The sequence below is a fragment of the Rhipicephalus sanguineus genome, chromosome 2, assembly GCF_013339695.2.
Source record: "Rhipicephalus sanguineus isolate Rsan-2018 chromosome 2, BIME_Rsan_1.4, whole genome shotgun sequence".
Taxonomy (NCBI): Eukaryota; Metazoa; Arthropoda; class Arachnida; order Ixodida; family Ixodidae; genus Rhipicephalus; species Rhipicephalus sanguineus.
Genome location: NC_051177.1, coordinates 33,401,942 through 33,421,903, shown reverse-complemented (window position 1 = coordinate 33,421,903; position 19,962 = coordinate 33,401,942). Strand labels below are relative to the sequence as shown.

General features: G+C 44.2%; 1 protein-coding gene across 1 annotated transcript in view; it reads left to right on the top strand.

The window, feature by feature from the left end:
• Positions 1-19,962, top strand: part of LOC119382682 (ecdysone-induced protein 78C) — a 141,333-nt gene that overhangs the window by 1,299 nt on the left and 120,072 nt on the right. The window lies entirely within an intron of this gene.

The following is a 19,962-nucleotide window of genomic DNA, read 5'->3' as shown; positions in this document are numbered from 1 at the left end:
GGCTTACGGTTTATCGAACTTTTGAAGACCGCTTTGACAAGACTGCGGTCGATCTTTCCTGACTGTGCGCTTCTTCAAATCTTGTGGTATATGAAACGTGACGCTCCATACATGCCCTTTTATTTTCGGTCACAATTTGGCATTTATTGACTTCTCAGAACTACGAGCAAGGATGTGAAATGAGGTGGGAGGAAAATAATTTTTATTATTTTAATCCTGCCCGTTATGCTGCGGTCTGTTTTGCTTCAATCTTCGCTTCGACGTAATATCGAGTTATCGACGCGTTTTTGCGCATATTATTGAACCCTGCCAAATATTTTTCGCCGCTACGGCATGTAGCTGTGATTTCAAGTTAATTAATGCAGAAAATGAATTTTAGCAGGTCATCAACAAACGTTTTAACGTAGACAATGCATAAAAGCAGATACTTCAGTCAGTTTCTGAAAAAATTCGTACGATTTCCGTACCGCGCGTAAGTTCTAGAATTTTACTAGAATTAAAAAGAGCTAAGTGTAATTGAAGATGCGCATACGTGGAAAGGTTGTGGGGGGAAGGCGCTGCCATTCTTTTTCACGCTAGTAAAGCAACAAATTCAAAACGACTATGTTTTTAAAGACTACAATGCTCTAAGGTGTACATTGCAAACGTAACTGCGCATTAAGTTTTTTGTATGCGAGAATCTCCATTTATTGTATATCCCTATACTTCGCACCGTTGTGTGTGTGTGTGTCCGTTTTGCGAAGACATTCGCCGAGTTTTCGGCTATTATAGTCACGTCTTGGAAACTGCACCCCATCACGCTTTAGCGCATACTATAGTCTAAAATGCAGCCGCCTCCATCCATATTATCCGTTTTTCATGGTTAACAACAATGTATACATGCGTGTAGTGAAATGCCGGACCGCCTTTCTAATTTATCAGATAATTTTGTGACTCGTAGTATAGGCGAAATACCACGTAATATATATTTCCACTTGTCGAGCTTTCGTCTTATTCTTTGTTTCGGCTTAATCATTCATCCGATCAGCTTCCGATTTCATTCGATTTATTTTCTTTTCTTATTCGCTCGCTATTTCGTAACAGTTTCTTTCTCCGATAATTTCTGGAATATACCGTGTTTCCACCATCTTGACAAACGTATAGAAAGCGCCCGTCGTAAAAAGGTCACGGCACTATCTTTAATACCAACACGTATTCGTTTATCAAGCATCGCTTCGCTTGCCTGTTTCTTAATTAAGTAAATAATTTACGCGTAATTTTCTTCAATCGCGTCGCGATACGACATAGGGAAGCTATGAGATCGCGTTTCCATCGATACTTAAAGAATGAATGTAAAGGGGAAAAAAAGAGAGAGAGGACGCCAGAAGGGTTTAGCTCAGATTACAATCATTTCATCCCTTATACTCATTATTAACGAACTTTAAAGCGTGAAGTCACGGCGTACCTCCATGTGATACAACACGGAACTATCAGCAAGGGTATCTACAAACCGTTACGTAACTTTAGTGAAACGCGCGCGCGTTTTGAAACGAAGAAATAAAAAAAAAAAGCAGCGAGAGCGCCACTGGCGCTCAAAGCGTCACATGTACGTACGCGTCCTGTTTCTCTTGCTATTACTCGCAAAATTAAACGTTCGCCGAGTGTACACGAGTAAGAATAAGCGCGGTGAACGATCACAAACAAGAAAACGTGATTACGCTAAATAAAAAAAAAAGTATATGGGGCGATGTAAGAGAGTCAGATAGATGTGTATACAAAAACGCCGTCAGTCTGTCTCTCCCTTCAGTGCGGCACGACTGCAGATGTATTTGGAGGCAGCGCCGAGTGGGTCCAACGAATTTTTTTTTTTTTCCCTCTCATTTCCGGTCATCTCGTTTTTCTCTTTCGTCGACATCGATTATGGCCGTGCATGCCGAAATCGATGCAGTGTGTGTATTCCGTGCGGCAGGCAGCAGCCGGCCTCGCGGAATCAGGTCGGCGGCGCAGAGAGCTCCCGTGTGCGTCGGCGCCGCGCCCGCCCGGCTGCGGAGTCGTACGTACGCGCTCCGAGTGGACGCGCGCGAGCGCACTGCGCGCGGTGCCGTGCTGCTGCTGGTAACTTTGTATTCCGCGCGCGTCGATTTCCGCTGACAGCATGCGCGCGCCGATCGTTCTCGCCGCGCCGCGCGCCGCGCGCCGCACTAGTTCCGTGCAGGGCGATCGGTCCCGGCGAAATAGCTGTAACGTTGAATGACATCATTTTCTATTCCCTATGGGAGTGAAGTGCTATTTTCCTTTGACGCGAAAATATAGCTAGCTAGTGGATGTTTCTTACAGTTGGTTCATACAACATGAAGTTACCAGATAGCGAAGCCCAAGAAAACTTACAGAGTCCCTTATGCATTCACCTAAGAAGACTCGAAGGTGAAAGCCATCATCTTCTTTTTCCTCTCCGTCGATGTATCTATCCTCCCCTACCCTCTTCCGAAAACTTTCTGCACCTAACGGAATTTTACACTGACAGGATCGGAGGCATTGCAGGCTATCTGCACCTCGCCAGGTGTTTTGCACTGCATCCGTGGTCGGCACCCCTTTTGATCAAGCGACAATGTCATGTGGTGATCATGCGATGGCACGTCATGATGACGTCACAAATTTCGGCTATCCGTTACGTCATGATGACGTCGTATGGTGACGTCCTCACGTGATGATGATTTTTTGCATCACTCCTGTTGATGCCGCCGACGCCGGACGCCGACAGTGAATTTTCACGTTTGGTGAGGCAGCCATAAGGCTTTCGTTTGAAGAAACAAAAAAGAAACAGGGATGGCGCCAGCCATTTTTACTAGGGGCACCTACGACAAGTGAGTTCCCTCAGGACCGGTGTCATGCATGCTCACAGGCGATAAGCAGGAATTCAGGCTTTTCGCAATTCACGTGTCCCGTAGACTTTTGTTTGCTGGCTGTACGGAAGAATTAAGGCTTCACGCATACAAAGCTGGGTTGGGGGCAGCCACTTCGTCGTATACCAAAACTGAGCCAATATAGAGAGGGGACACACGTAAACGGTGTTTCTCAACCTTCATGCGATGCCACACGCGATGTCTATTCTCGACAGCGGTTATAGCATTTATATTACGGAATGCGAAATGCTCGGAACCTTCACTACTTAAGTGTTGCGATGGCACAGTTATTCTCAATCAGCCAGTCCATCGATCGTCAACTATTTTAGCGCTAAAACTTAGGATCAGTGATAATCGCGACCTATATGCTTTGAAATTTTTCTATATTGAGATAAATATAAATTGAAAAGCTGACGTTTACCGGTGACGGTTACCCAATTTCACTTGGTTACTGAATTAAATTTTAATTAAAGGCAAATTCTTGCATTCGCTGAATAAAACTTGTCTTCCAAAAGTTGTCGTTTTAACAAAGTCCGCGAATATACGTCGGGCCTTCAAGACACGCAGTCATACACGTGATGTGGTCGAGTCATGCAGCGTTCATCGCTAATGACAGTATCTTCAAATAAGCGAAGAAGTTTCGTGCTACGTTAGACTTATAGATATGGACATCCTCGCGATCTTTTAATAATTAAGAGCGAGCGTTGACCCCTCGCGAGAAGTAACGATATTTCCTATGATGCGCAAGCGCAGCCATGGCACATTCGTGTGCGAGCGCCGTCCGCTGCGCTGTTCGCTTAGGGATGCATACACAATATGAGCCTTAAGGCCTGAACACACGTACGCGTTGCAGCGCGTACGTGTGTTCAGGCCTTTATCCGGGCGATCATGTGTCCAGAAAGGCGGTGTGATGCTGATCATCGTACCGCTGATCTCGTTGCTTCTCGCCGGTATTAGAACCTACCGTATCCTGGGGCCGACACTCGCGCGATATTATAACAAAATTGCGTGGATAATACTTTGGCAAGGGAACGGCGCCCCTCACGTACCATACACTCTAAGGGGGAAAAAAAAGAAAAAAAGAATCACTTGACATTTTTTTACGCCACATATATGACTCTCACATATAACTCTCTTCAAAGGAGCCCTGCAACACTTTTTGATCACGGTCAGAAAACGCTTCCGATAGGTGATTGAGGCTCCTGCGAACACGTGAGCCGGCCTGGAATTTACAATTAATTCTGCAAAGTCAGCTAGAAATCGCTCCCTCTTCTCTCGACAAATGACGTCATAGACCCAAAGTCCACGGCCTTTGGCTGAATTAAGAATCGTGAGCTGCATAGTTACTGCGGTCGCCACGGGATGACGCGACGTGACCGCGCGCTCGCTCGCGGTCCCACTGAAAGTATAAGCAGCGCATTCGACGAGAAAAAAAGAAAGAAAAGAAAGTACTCGAGGTTATGACGGACGCGCGACGTAATGTTTTCCCCCCATGCCACGCCTTCCTGCTTAGCTTCCAGCGCGCTCGTCGGGACGAGATGGGAGAGAGAGAGAGAGCGCTTACAGCGTGTGACTGATCTCTGTAACTCCGCTCGTACTTGACGGATTCTCATTCTTTTTATTTTTTTGCGGCAGTCGATTCTCGAGGCAATGTAGTCCTTTAATGAAGATTACTTAGAAAAGTGTGGCAGGGCCCCTTTAACGAGAATGAACGAAAGAAGGGGAATTTTTTTTCGAGGATCTCGTTTCTTTGTTAGACGCAATTCCAAATGAACCCAACAGGCAATTTGACCGGGGAAAGCATGGGGTGCATTATTAACTGTTGTCTTTAACTGTAGTGTTGTAATTATGACGTAAATTGTAATGAATTAAAGTGGACGAAAAAACACCCTTTCTCGAACGTTGTGGGTTATTCTTATCCCACCGACGGGAAAGGGTGACATTTTCGTCCATTTTAATTCACTTCAAGTTACGTTATTGTCACTACACTGCAGTTAAAAGACGACAATTAATGGCGCCTATGCTTTCCCTGGCCTAATTGTGTGCTGGGTTCATTTGAATTTGGCTGTCTCTTTAACGAGACACGATAACTTTCTTTTGAAGAGACGGGTATACCACGACTCTCTACAAGAGAGTTATATATGTGAAAGCCATATATGTGGCAAAAAAGAGTCAAATGACTCTTTTTATTTTTCTTCTTAGAGCGTATAATATGGGTTGCATATCCGTTACTTGCAAACACCACGGTTTGTCAAGTTATGTATCACACACGGAGACAAGCACGCAGTCTATATAGAAGCAAAAGATGCGCCAGCTGCCCTGTGCGAATCGGGACAGCAATGTCTCTCCCTGTGTTTCTGATCCCGGCTGAGTTGGCAGGTTGCGTAAGGAGGGCGACACCGCGATTTGTCTTGAGGGGGGGGGGGGGGGCGGCAGTGGCCCGTCTAAACTTAAAGCGCTCAACACAGCGCCCGCGAACGTAATTGAGGCCGGTGTCGCTTTTTCTTTCCTTCTTTTCTTCTCGTCCAACCCCTTGAGCCCCAATTCTACTTTCTTGCTTCTGCGATGTTATCCGCCCGCGTTGGCAACGTCGCCTATCACAGTATCCATTCTCTTCCGAGACCCATTTCTCGAGGCGAGGCTTTATTATACACGGGAATGCTGGAGATCGGAGACAGTATCGCGTAAAAAAGAAGAAAAAAAAAGCTTGCAGAAAATTAGGCGCAACGCGTTGGAATACAATTGAAGTGCCGCAAAAGACGGCATCTCCTTTGAACGACATACGTTGTTTCACCGGATTCAGTGTAGCCAATTGAAAACTAGCGTCGTCGTCGTCGCGGAAGCAGCCTGACCGCTTGAACGGCAATACGTTTCTATTTTTAATGCATGGCCTAAAGGAGGTGTCAAAGCAAGCATGCTTTACGATGCGAATTTTACGCTGTGTGTGTGTGTTAATGTGCGTGTGTTAATGTGCGTGTGTGTGAGTGCGAGTGCGTGTGTTGCCGAGAAATCGATGAACTGGAAAAATAATGGGCACTGTGTGTATGCAAGAGAGTTCGAATAAGTTCAAAAGCTTGCCTGCCGTAATACTAGCGCTTCCCAACACAACTTTAGTTTCAAGCCTATGAACTGACCAAATCCACCTCTCTCGTATAAACGCATAACCGCTTTAATTGGAATCGTTGGAGCCTTCCAAATTAATTAATTAATTAATTAGTTAGTTAATTAATTAATTAATTAACTTGAACTCGCATGAACTCGCATGAATGAACCCTTTTCGAGCCTTGTGCCCCCCTCCCCTCGTATGTAAAAACCGAAAGGGCCTTTAAGGGAACAATAATGATGATGACAATAATGACGATTATGATGAATAAATAAAAAAATTAATTTAAGCAGAGCATGCGAATTAGATTGGACACGTTCAAGCTTAAGATTTTATTACTTTAGACAATTTTCAGGGCCCAAAATCACTGCTTCTTCCTCCTAACTGGTTTAATTTCCCTGCTTGAAGTCACTTCGCTTCACCTGTATGCGTCCACGTTACATGGCCTGCCCTTTTTTTTTTTCTCTCTCGATGTCAACCAGGATATCTGCTAAAGCTGCTTGTCCTCTCACTCACGCCTTCTCAGAGAGTGTAACAGAATGGAAAAGGCCTATAATAATAATAATACAATAGCTGAGGTTTTACGTGCCAAAACCACGATATGATTATGAGGCGCGCCATAGTGGAGGGTTGCGCAAATTTCGACCATCTGGTGTTCTTTAACGGGCACTGATATCGCACAGTACACGGGCATCCAGCATTTCGTCTTCATCGAAATGCCACTGCCGCGGCCCGGGATCGAACCTGCGACCTTCTGGTCAGCAGCTGAGATGAGGCGGACAGGTCTATGTAACGATGTTTTGAGCCCCCGTTCAACTCCTGTGTTGATATATATATATATATATATATATATATATATATATATATATATATATATATATATATATATATATATATATATATATATTAGGCGTTTTTTTTTTTCGAAATGAGTCAAATCCATCCAAAGAGAATTTGAGAAAACGGCAAAAATTTGCTATGCAAACTAAATACAACGCTGTTAAAGCTATTCTATGATATGTTTTACATGTCGGCTAGGGGAAGTTTCTGGCCATAACCAATTAAAAAATATGCAGCGGATTTCACCATTATTAGCATGATAACGTCGGATTTGGCTCATATTGAATTGAGACATTGAATTCAATGCGGTATTCTATAAAAACATTTATTAAAATTCCAGCAGCGGCACATTCTTGCTTCGCCGGCGTCGACATTGCTTCTGTTCACGATGTCGTCGACGTCTGGGGACAGATCTCTCGCCGATCTCTTCACTTCCATCAGAATCCATGATAATTCAGCGCCCAAAGGGCAAAAAAAACTTGCAGAAGCACCCAGAAAACAGGCAGAGCAGTCAGGCTAGGCGGGAAATCACACGGAAGCTTCCATGTTTGCTAAATCACGTGATCGCTGAAGCGCTCTGCTATTGGCATACTGGATTTGACTCATTTCGATCCATACAGCGCATGGATCTAGCTCAAATTCGTTTTGAAACGAGATCTGTGAGCACGAGTAGCTGTTGGTATTTGATCCATTTCGTTCTGATAACTCTCTTAGAGGAAAGTTGAGAGAATGTACATGCCAATGGAGCAATATTTGAGCTAGTTTCGGTTTCTGGATTTAGCTCATTTCGAAAAAAAAAAAAAACGCCTCAATTATATATGGGTGATTCCACGTAAGATCGAACAAACGATGGCTGGTCGACCTCTCAAATTTATTTCAAAATTTTATATATTATTGCCTGATGAGTGGAAAGAAGAGATCCGCAATTTGTTTTGCAGCCAAAAATTTTTTCGAACCACAGGAAATCAATAATGACGAAGAGGTGGAGTGGAGCGCTCATCCGCTCGGCTGTTTTGGCCAACTTTCGTTATGAATTGCACAAAATATATTAAAGTTAGGTAGCTGAAATTTATTTACCTAAATGTATGCATGTTTTTGCTTCTGCTCAGGTATTTTTAGTTTTTATGTGTTGTGTAGATGTTTTTATAAAAAACCTCAAAAATGGCCCAATCGGCAAAATTTTCTTTACTTTGAAGGTTTTTATCTCAAAAAAGCCTTGTAGCAGAGCGACAAAAATTCTGCATTACGTTCTTCGCATGCGTATCTACCAAACTGCCAAATCTTGTATTTATATAACTTTTCAGTAAAGAGATATGATCGGGCTAAGTTCAAGAAAACACCGAACAATGAAAACTTCTGACGACAATTAAAAAAAAAAAAACCATTTTTTAAATTTCTTAAACTTTGGCCACTTATTCTCCTCCACATCAGCTTTCACAATCATTAAAAACATGTTGCATAATGTCGTTGCACTAATAGTTACGGCCCCTCCAAAGAGACCCTTAGGCAAGGATGGGCCAATCCGACTTCTTGCCCAGCAAGTGTATAAAATGCAGGCAGGATTGAATTTCTTTTTATTAAAAGGTCAGCAGGTACCTAAAAAGGTGTCGCCGGCACTGAAGACGTTAATTTTGAAATTATTTGGTCACTGCAGCGGCCACGAGCGCGGAGCTACCGAGTAGGCGCGCGTGCACCCGAGATGCTCGTTGTAAGAGACGGCGCAGTGAGAGCTCGTTCTCGCGTCCTCAGACCGATTGAGTTCGAAACAGCAACACCTCTCGGGTGACTTGAACGCACGTGCACTGGAGCTTCGCTATTCTATCCGCCCTCTGTTCGCATCTCAGCTAGGCGCTGATAACACGGCGGAGATGGAAGCAAGATGAGAACTCTATAAGGGAGCTATGAGCGCTCGCTTCACGCACGCTGCTGCCACAGAAACTGCGCTGCGCCAGTTGCGATCAGTGGAAAGCATGAACGTGGCGCTCCTGTGGCAAAGCAAAATATGGATTGTCAAAGGAAAGAAAAGCAAAACTATCGGTAACCGGATGCGCTTGTCTATATTAGATGCCGGCAGCAGACGGCGTGAACTGGCCGCGTGTTCGGTGCGCTGTTCACACTTCATTCGGCGCGGATAGTTCTTGTGCTTTGCTCTTACTCTACTCCTCCTGTGCGTCTCATGACGAGAAAGTATAGCTCTGAATGAGTCTATTGTGGAGACTACCTTTCGAAGCACAAGAAGCTTAAAGGAGTACTGACACGAATTTAAAAAAATTTCGGATTGTTGCTCTAAATAAAAATACTGTTGTCGAGAAACCTAAAACGACTATTGTGGTGCCTGGGAATGCATCCTATACTTTAATTAGCGCCCCCTTAAATAGACACTTTCGGTTTCGATATCGAGGGGGTGGCTTCTCAGTGTCGTTTCATAGCAGTGTGACGTCACGGAGATACAGAAATTCGCGACGTACTAGCGGGAAATCCGTCATCTGCTCGTGGTGCAATAGACAACGATGAGTGAATTGTCGTCCAGTGACCCTGACAGTGATTTATACGATTTAGGCTGCATGCAGGACGCAGAACTCCCGAACTCGGAGGAACTGTCTTGACTTGTCGGGATAATGTCCTTGCAGTGTGGCTGGCTTGCAAATGCTCAGCGACGAAAACTTCAAAGTCAAATTAAAATATTTTATACTTGTTCTCCGACTCCAGTGTGTGGACAGCGTGGACACTGCATACCAACGAAGCAAAAAATGTCCCTTTTGCGATGTCTCAAAATCGTGTCAGTACTCCTTTAATTAATGCAAAGAAGCCAAAATTCCGCAGAGTTACCTACCTAGACATAAATGCTTTGAAGGAACGTTTAACGCCCGAAAGATCAGTGACTGTCAGTGAGACGGACTACTTGTGCTACGCGTGCTTTTGCTACCACTGCAATGAAAGATCTTCACGGAACGGACTGTATAACGATGACATTCTTGTGCCCCCTGAAAAAGAAATCGACGCAATTAACCAGATCACTGCGACTACCGGTGCACGTGCGTTCAAGTCACCCGAGAGGTGTTGCTGTTTCGAACTCAATCGGTCTGAGGACGCGAAAACGAGCTCTCACTGCGCCGTCTCTTACAACGAGCATCTCGGGTGCGCGCGCGCCTGATCGGTAGCCCCGCGCTCGTGGCCGCTGCAGTGACCAAATATTTTCAAAATTAACGTCTTCAGTGCCGGCGACACCTTTTTAGGTACCTGCTGGCCTTTTAATAAAAAGAAATTCAATCCTGCCTGCATTTTATACACTTGCTGGGCAAGAAGTCGGAATTGCCCATCCTTGCCTAAGGGTCTTATTGGAGGGGCCGTAACTATTAGTGCAATGACATTATGCAACATGTTTTTAATGATTGTGAAAGATGATGTGGAGGAGAATAAGTGGACAAAGTTTAAGAAATTTGAAAAATGGGTTTTTTTTTTAATTGTCGTCAGAAGTTTCCATTGTTCGGTGTTTTCTTGAACTTAGCCCGATCATATCTCTTTACTGAAAAGTTATATAAATACAAGATTTGGCAGTTTGGTAGATACGCATGCGAAGAACGTAATGCAGAATTTTTGTCGCTCTGCTACAAGGCTTTTTTGAGATAAAGACCTTCAAAGTAAAGAAAATTTTGCCGATGGGGCCATTTTTGAGGTTTTTTATAAAAACATCTACACTACACATAAAAACTAAAAATACCTGAGCAGAAGCAAAAACATGCATACATTTAGGTAAATAAATTTCAGCTACCTAACTTTAACATATTTTGTGCGATTCATAACGAAAGTTGGCCAAAACAGCAGAGCGGATGAGCGCTCCACTCCACCTCTTCGTCATTATTGATTTCCTGTGGTTCGAAAAAATTTTTGTCGGCAAAACAAATTGCGGATCTCTTCTTTCCACTCATCAGGCAATAATATATAAAATTTTGAAATAAATTTGAGAGGTCGACCAGCCATCGTTTGTTCGATCTTACGTGGAATCACCCATATATAGTGTCCCAGCCGTGGCGCTCGCGCATCGCAGATTTTGCTGATAAAATTTGTGCGTTTTTCTTGTGCCACATGGAGTATTGCGGCAAAACATTTTTTCTCAAAAAATATGTTGACGATCGTGGCGCCCCCTCGAAGTTCGCTTGTGTTTGTTAGACTATGCCTAATAGAAAAATGTGTATAAGATCAATTTTTGTGTGTTGAGCTTTGAAACCGCGCTTGCGCTATTACAGAGGTTCTGTTTAGTTGTTCTATTTATTATTTCCAACCTTTTTGTGTTTCACTACCAGCTACGCATTTTTGAAAAACTACAAAAATCTTCAAAGTTCGTGATTTTTTCTTTAGCTATCTCGAACTCTTCCTAGCCAATGTTAATGATACTATGATTTTCAAGAAAGTGTATTTCAAATCTTCCCGAAAAAAAATTGTGAAGTTGCAGAAAGTATGCAATTTGTCGCATGTTTGACTGTATTTTTCATACTGATGCGGTCCAAGTAAAAATCCTCGTCATGCGGCATTTAATAAAAGACTTCATTGTTAAGTAATGAAGAAAGTCTAATCAAATCATTTTTTTTAAGGAAGAAAATAATTTTTGAATTTGGCCCTCCGAACGCGCCCTGCATTGCTTTTTGTTGCCACTTTGCCGCAAAACACATGGTCGCCATTGCAGCTGACAGTCGTCACAGGCGGCGGTAAGATGCGAGATGTATGTCAGTGGCTTCTAAGTGCTCGAAAGTCTTGTCGCGCTGATGTCAGGGCGACGAGTAATGAATTCGCGTTATAGTTTGAGCTTGCTTGGCGGGCCCAATGGGAAGTATAGACGCCCGAGAGTAGCTTATGGTATCGTTGGCACATTGTACTGCAGGGCCGTATGATAACTAGCATACACATACTGAAAGAAATAATGCACATTGTATACACCTTTATTCTGGATATATATATATATATATATATATATACCCTGTCTTGGCTACGCAACTTCCTCTCTTCGCGTGAGGTCTCATCTAACCTTTGCGACGTCACGTCCGGTGTTCCCCAAGGCAGTGTAATAGGTCCGTTACTTTTTTTAATATACATTAATGATTTGCCCGCTAACCTTTCATCCTCAGTTAGGTTGTTCGCCGACGACTGCGCCATATACCGCAACATTAAATGTTTTAATGATCATTCCGCTCTCCAAAATGACCTTGACCTAACCTTCCAGTGGTGTGAAACTTGGCAGATGTCCCTTAATACCTCTAAATGTAAGTTAGTCTCGTTCACTCGAAAGCGTACTAACTCAGCATTTGACTATACGATTAATAACATAATGGTTTCGGCTACACCATCCTACAAGTATCTCGGCGTTCACCTTTCATCGGATTTATCCTGGACTACGCATATAGCAGCTGTTTCATCGAAAGCCTCTAAATCTCTTGGTTATCTCCGCAGAAACTTGCGCAGCGCTCCATCTAACGTGCGCGCATTATCATATATTACTTATGTTCGCCCACAACTAGAGTATGCAGCATCCACATGGTCACCATATCAAGACTACCTAGTACGTATGTTGGAAGCCGTCCGGAATAGGGCAGCGAGCTACGACTATCATTCAAGCATTACACTAATAAAACAAGACCTTGCATTTCAGTCACTGGAAGAACGCCGCACCATTGCTCTTTTATGTCTGTTTCACAGGCACATTTATAGTGATAAATTTCATTGTTTGCCACTTCATTCTCCTGTGCGCACATCCCGACGCATCCACAACGCACGTAGTTTCATGAGCATTCATGGTCACACGCAGGCATTTAACTCATCATCACTACCTCGAGCCATTGCACATTGGAACGATCTTCCTAATCACATTGTATCCATCCCTAATCGTGAAACATTCCGTGATAACCTGATTTCATTCTACTCTAGAATTGTATAACGTTGTTCCATCTTGCTGTTTGTTATCTTTTTCTTGTTTTGCTTTTTGTCTGTATTCCTCTGTATTGTTTTGTAAATACTGATGCCCCCCTTACTCAATGCCCTTCAATGGGCCTGTAAGGCATTTTGAATATATATATATATATATATATATATGCTGATAAAATTTGTGCCTTTTTCCTGTGCCACATAGAGTATTGTGGCAAAACATTGTTGCTCGAAAAAAATTTTGACGATCATGGCGCCCCCTCGAATTTTGCTTGTATTTGTTAAACCGTGCCTTATAGAAAAACGCGTGATTTTTCCTTGACCTATCTGTAACTCTCCCTAACCAATATAAATAATAGTATAATTTTCAGGAAAGTGTATTTTAGTACAAAAATGTTTAAGGGTAAAATAGACTTCAAATCTTCCCGAAAAAAATTGTGAAATTAGAGAAAATGTGCGACGCATGTTTGACCGTATTTTTCATACTGATGCGGTCCAAGTAAAAATCTTCGTCATGCGGCGTTTGATAGTAGACTACATCGTTAAGCAATGAAGAAAGTCTAATTAAATCATTTTTTGTTTTAAGGAAGAAAATAATTTTTGAATTCGGCCCTCCGAACGCGTCCTGCATTTCTTTTTGTTGGTGCTTCGCCGCAAAGCACGTGGTCGCCCTTGCAGCTGACACTCGTCACAGGCAGAGGCAAGATGCGAGATGTATGTCAGTGACTCTTGAGTGGTCGAAAGTCTTGTCGCGTTGATGTCAGGACGACGAGTAATGAATTCGCGTTACAATGGGAGCCTGCTTGGCGGGCCCAATGGACGCCCGAGAGCAGCCTATGATGCCGTTGGTTCAATGTGCTAGAGGGCCGTCTGCACAAGACGTATACCAAGACAAACAAGTGTATACAATGTGCATTATTTCATTCAGTATGCGTTTCATAGCAGCTCCCCCCCGCATTGGTCGAGTCTAGAACAAATGCTCAACAAAGGATGAAAAAATGAAAATGACATGATGACATACTTTTCACAATGGCCCACCTTTGGTCCCTGGCTTTCCGGGAGTAAAGGTAGGACGTAAACAGTTCTTGGAATTCAACATGACGGGCCTTCGGCGGCCATTATTGTCAAGAGCACGCGTGGCCATAACTCTGTCCTTTAACCAATGACGGGACAAGTCCGATTGAGTAACGGTATAGGGATGATGTTGGACCCCCCCCCCCTCCCGCCCCCGCTCTAGGGTGATTAGGGGGGTGCAGCAGCCGCTTCTCGTGGCACGCCTGTGCGTATGTCTAAAGCACGAAACGTGTGTGCGTCAGCCATCTTTCACTGCGTCACGCGACGAGGAAGCAGCGGCCAGGCCACATTTGTACAGTACATGTCCTCTGGTATATGACTGACTGCAATGCACGTATTCTCCTGAAGCGTTGCGTCGCAACGGGCGCATGTATTGGGATACGGCCGCGTCGTCGTCGAGATAAGTGGCCGTATCTGCGGCACCCGCGAACTGCAACTCCCGCGCGCGCCAAGTGCCTCAAGTTATCAGCGCCTGAGGAAGCGCTGGGCCTGGAGTGTCTCCTTCTCTTCTCGCAGATTGTGCGAATATGCCGAGGGCACTTATAAGCGCTCGAGTTATAAAAGATAGCGTCGAGGAAAAGAAGATAAACACTATATATGGATGACGCTGGTGCACCATTATAACCCCTTTACGCGCACGCACACTCACACTCACACACACGCACACACACACACACACACGCGCGCGCGCGCGCGCGTGTGTGTGTGTGTGTGTGTGTGTGTGTGTGCGTGCGTGTGTGTGCGTGTGTGTGTGTGTGTGTGTGTGTGTGTGTGTGTGTGTGCGTGCGTGCGTGTGTGTGTGTGTGTGTGTGTGTTTAGTGAAGCCAACAGACCACCATTAAAAACTCCTGCCTGTCTATCAAACAATCAGGACCAAGGAAACCAAGGCGTGAATTACTAAACTTGACTTAAATGACAAAAGTAGAATTTGTAAACAACGTAAATCAACGTGGCCAATAAAACAACGAAAAATACTGGCCGCGCAGATTGGATTTTTCATTTCCAAACTTGCGCAGATACTGACGCGGCAAGTTTGGCATCGCAACAGAATGCGTTGGCGGGCTACTTGGTGAGAATCCATATTGCTTTTTAGGGCAAAAAGACGACATCACAAGAAAGAAGACGGAACACAGCGCTGTGTACCGTCTTCTTTCTTGTGGTGTCGTCTTTTTGCGCTAAAAAAGCAAAATTGGCATCGCAAGCATCTCCCGCTTGTATTGTTCTTGCAGTTTTATAACTTTTTCTTGCTTGTGTTCCCCGACGGACATATATACTATACTTATTTTGTGAGTGTTTCGATATTTCTTAATCGATATTTTACAGTACCTGTTTTGTTTGCTGTTTTTGTTACATTTTCTAAGCTATGATGTTCGCATAACGGACTCTTTTTGTGCCAAATCATCCAACACTTCGCACTTGATAAAGACGACTCAGTCTTCTTTATTAAATGCGTAAGAATCATTGCAAGTCACTGTCAGTCAGGACAGACAGGAAGTGATTGATTGATCGACTGACTGCGGAAGTACGCACGCTCTGTGAACTTGTCGCGTGCAAGGTACACTTTCTGTTGCATGGTGTATCAAAGTTTCCCAGAGGAAAATGAAAGATAAAAACTTGGAAAGCTTAGACACTGAAGTTCTTTTCTTACAGCGAAGCCGCATATGGCTAGGCGAAGCCAATGTTTGTCTATCCTATGTACGCAAGACCGCGTTTGTGCCACGGAAATCGTACAGGCCACACTACTTACCACTGATCCACTAATTAACAAGTGCAAGCTAGTGCAAATGCGGAGCGACTGCAAAAATTATAAAAGAGAAAGAGAGGCGCGCCATTGGCTGCGCCGTCAGTGACGATGTTTTTTTTTCTTTTTCGTAAGAAACACGAATGTTTTAACGAACCGTCGAGATTAACCCAGTGATAAATACCGGGGCCGCACGTTTCAGCTTCTGTGGTTAAGCATCTGTAGGGAGTGCTTGAGTGTTCTGGCATGACCGGATTTATTTCTATGGTCCAAAAGGAAATCCATGCCTATCTACAATAAACGACAAGCAACTCACAGGGTCCCTGCTGCATTCACGTAAGACGACTCGAAAGCCATCTTCCTTTTCTTCTCGGTCGATGTGTTGATCCTGCCCACCCACCCTCCCAAAGCTTTTGGAACCTCTATATGAAGACCATATGAACACTGTATGGATGGGCCTCCGTGATCGGCCCACTTTTGGCCAAGCGACGATGCTATGCAATGACGTCATCATGCAAGTGACGTCATGTGACGTCATAGTGACGCCACGAGTTTTGCTCATATGTGACTTCATGATGACGGCATATGGGGACGTCGTCACGTGGTGATTATTTTTTGCATCACTCGTATTGACGCCGCCGAGGTCGACGCTCAATTTTCGCGTTTGATGAGGCATATAAGGCTTTCGCCTTAACAAAAAATGAAGAAAAGCCTGTGGCGAGAAGGAAAGATCCTCATTATGGTTAGCGCAAACGGAACACGGACAACCATCATGAGCATGAGCATGCGCTAACCATCATGAGCATTTTCCAACTCGCCCAATTCGCTACCATCTTAAAGGAAAGATCCGTTTGAAAGAAATGCCAACGCGAAGAGACGGGTTGTTGTATTCGAAAGCACCGAGATCCGTTTGTTGCCTGTATTGGCTGTGTTTTGTATCGTACACCCCATTTCCGGAAAATGTTTGCATTGGACAGAGGTTGTTGGAAACGGTCGCCGCGACATCACAATAACAAGTCGAAATGTGCATGTTGCTCACACCTGTCTGATGTATAGGCCGTGTGGCGGCAAGCCTTTCTTTGAAGTGTGAGCACATGTGTTTGACGACGAGGCAATTATTAAAAGAAACAAAAATCGAGTGACATTGCGGTGGCGTCCCGCATCAGCCTGTCCCTCTTTTTGAGCGCGAGATTGTATCGTTTAAAAATATGCGTTTTGATTTAACTAGGCGCGCAGATTGACGTTGTGCATTTGTTTGTTTCTGAATAACCTTGCTAGTTTATTTCTAAGCGAATGTTTTCGGGCTCTTGTCCTGATTTTTTTATTTCATTTTTTTTTTATGGATGAAATTGTAAATGTTCGCAACTATTGTTCCTTTAGCTTGTCCAATAAGAACAATCAGATTACTGGTTGGAAGGCGTTGTGAACAATATTCTAGACATAAATAATATTTCCACAGTTTCTGCGGTTATTTGTGTTTAGGAATTATATTGCACATAAATAACATAATGAAGTTAGTTCGTAAGCGTAGACACACGCCGATCGAGTCAGTTCAGCAATGCAAAGTAAACAAAATAAACACTCGCAAAGGCATTCTCATTAAGGGCGTTTATCAGAGTTATCAGGGCAGATTTCTGTAACAGCTCTATACCGCAAGATCGGAGGAAACCTTTTACTTGATATCATACGCAACCATCGGGGAAGTTTGTTACACGCACTATGTGAACTCAGCGGGTGCGGCGAAACAATCGCGCACCTTCTGTGCGAGTGCGCCCGCTTCAAATTGAAAAGAGCAACCCTCTCGGCCGCACTATAGGCCAGCTGGACAACCGCCCTCTCACAGAAGACAAAATCCCAGGGCACTGACCTACCCGGTCTTCAACGCGAGCCGCTCTGAGGGCCTTGGTGCGGTTTCTTCGAGAAACTGGACTGAACGACGAACTGTGACTGTTCATGAACGGCTACGACTCAGTGTGCACCGTTCGTGTGACTGCTCATGAACATCCGAGTAAAGTAACAGTTCAGGGGAAGATGGAATCGTGAAGCCATCAAAAATGCTCGGAACACGGGGTTTCGCTGACGTCAACACTCCGACAAGCGGCCATGTCTTCTTGCAGCCTTGAAGAAGACAAGACCACAAGTCGAAACGTTGGAACCGGTGACACCCCGGGTTCGAGGATTTTTCATTGCTAGTGAACAGCCACATGAACAGTCACACACAATGTTGGTGTGTCGTGCTTGGATTTTGTCATGACTTCGTAGTTTCGTCACAGACTTCTCTTTCATTCTTTGGCACCCTTTTTCTCCTTCTTATCTGCAGGGTAGCCAACCGGATATTTGCTTTGGTTAAGGTCCCTGTCTTTCCCTTATCTCTCTCTCTTTCTCTCTCTCTCATACTTCTTTTATTTATTTATCTTTTTTTTTTTTTTTGCAATGTGCCCATAGATCGCATTGCTGTTGCAAGCAAGACGAACCTCAATACGTGCCCCGCTACGAAACTCGCCAGCACTCTGGCGTGTTTCGGCGCTATGGATCTCCCGTTTTGAAAAATTCGTCCTGTCTAACGAATCTGGAACGCGTAGCAGTCACCGCAGCAGCAGTCGCAAATAGAGCCAGATATGTCGAAATAGGTCGCCTAGATCATAGCTAACCGTCAATCTCCGCAAATGTGCGTCTGCTCTGCTGAATTATGGCCGGCCAGGACAGTTTGAAAGGGAAATTCAGCGCAATGGGGGGAGAGAGAGAGGTCATTAATGTGAAGAGTGTGGAGCGCGTTAAAATAAAGTAACAGAAATAGGGCAAAGTGTGCAAAGGACAATGCGCGTGCGACCTGCACTTAATGCAACATATGAGCATTGTCATAAGCTGCACAGTATATACTGAACGCATCAAATCAAGTGCCATGATCAGATCAGCAATGATGCAGGCTTTGAGGATATAAATGTGAAATGATGTACGTATATATGCGTGCTCACGTATACCACATACGTAGCAGGCTCTACAGGGACAGACACTCTGCTTTGTTTACGATGTATAGTACGTTTATTTCTCTCACGTCGTACGTGATGCCCTTTTATGAATTGTAATTGTGTTAATGACCGTTTTTTTTATTTAACAAACGTTAGCAAAAGATTATGGGCAAAGTCATGTACACGATACTGACACCATTTTTTTAAAAAGTTATCTCCAGCAAATGATTAGGAAAAAAACTTGTTGCCACGTGCTGCTGAAGGCGTAAGGAGCAAGAGTATATGATAATTAAATAACTAAACATGTTTGCTGCAGAGGCTGCTGAATATTTGATCTATACGAATCTTTATCTTAAGTGCCGATATTGCATACCTCAACGGAATCTAAAATATGGTGTATACGCATGTGGAGTAGGCGTACAAGGCATCGGTGAAAGATTATCACGAAGCTCGTATCACAGGACTCGTATATAATTGACCACATGCACTTCGCGATTATGCATTTTGTCAGGCCCGTAGCCAGGAATCTTTCTTTTTTTTGATGGGGGGGGGGTATCTAGACCCCCCCCCCTGGCTACGGGCCTGATATATATTTTCACGGCCAATGCATGCATGACAACTGGGGATATCGGCACGGATTTGCGCCGCTGTCTTAACAGGCAACGCCGCCTGCGTGTGCGATGGCAATAAAAAGTGAACGACCGGGTCGTGTACTGGTCACGTGGTTCCGTGCCTAGCGCACAACAGAACAATGCGGAAAGAAGCGCGTAAGAGGCGAACAACGGCTTCCATTCGGTATCCGCGCTCTCTCGATCCTGCTCCTGCACGTATATACAATCGAGACGCCAGACAGTCAGGCCCGATAAATTTTAGTTCTACAAACAAATCCAGCTTGCACAAGACGTCGTGTGCGCGTCGGAAGATGTAATTGATCTCATAAGGGAAACTGCGGCGCGGCATGGCGCCGAATCAGGTTTGCGTAAGGGGCGTATAAGAGTGCATGGGCGGGTCGGTCTATATATGCATGCACTCTGTGCAGTTTGCAGAAGGATTTTCTGGTAAACGTGATTATTATCCGGTGAATAAATTAATAAGTACGACTGCGTAAATATTATATAAGTGACCATACGATTGGCGTAATAGCGCAAACTAAGGAAGCCGTCGTGGTCTTTATGAGGACTGCACGTAGTCACTTACAAGAAAGCAACGTGACGCACCCTGCAGCCTATCGACAGATTGAGGGAAGCAGGGACGAACTTAATAGACGTACCGACAGACTAGAAATATACACGAATCTGGCGAAAAGAGAGGCATCACAGTGCCATCATTTCTTCTCAAATATTATCGACCTCCTCTTTCCTTTTCTCTCCTACAATGTAACACTCACAGTGTGCATTTCGCTGTGCAAGAATACAAGCTGGGAAATGTTAAAGAGGC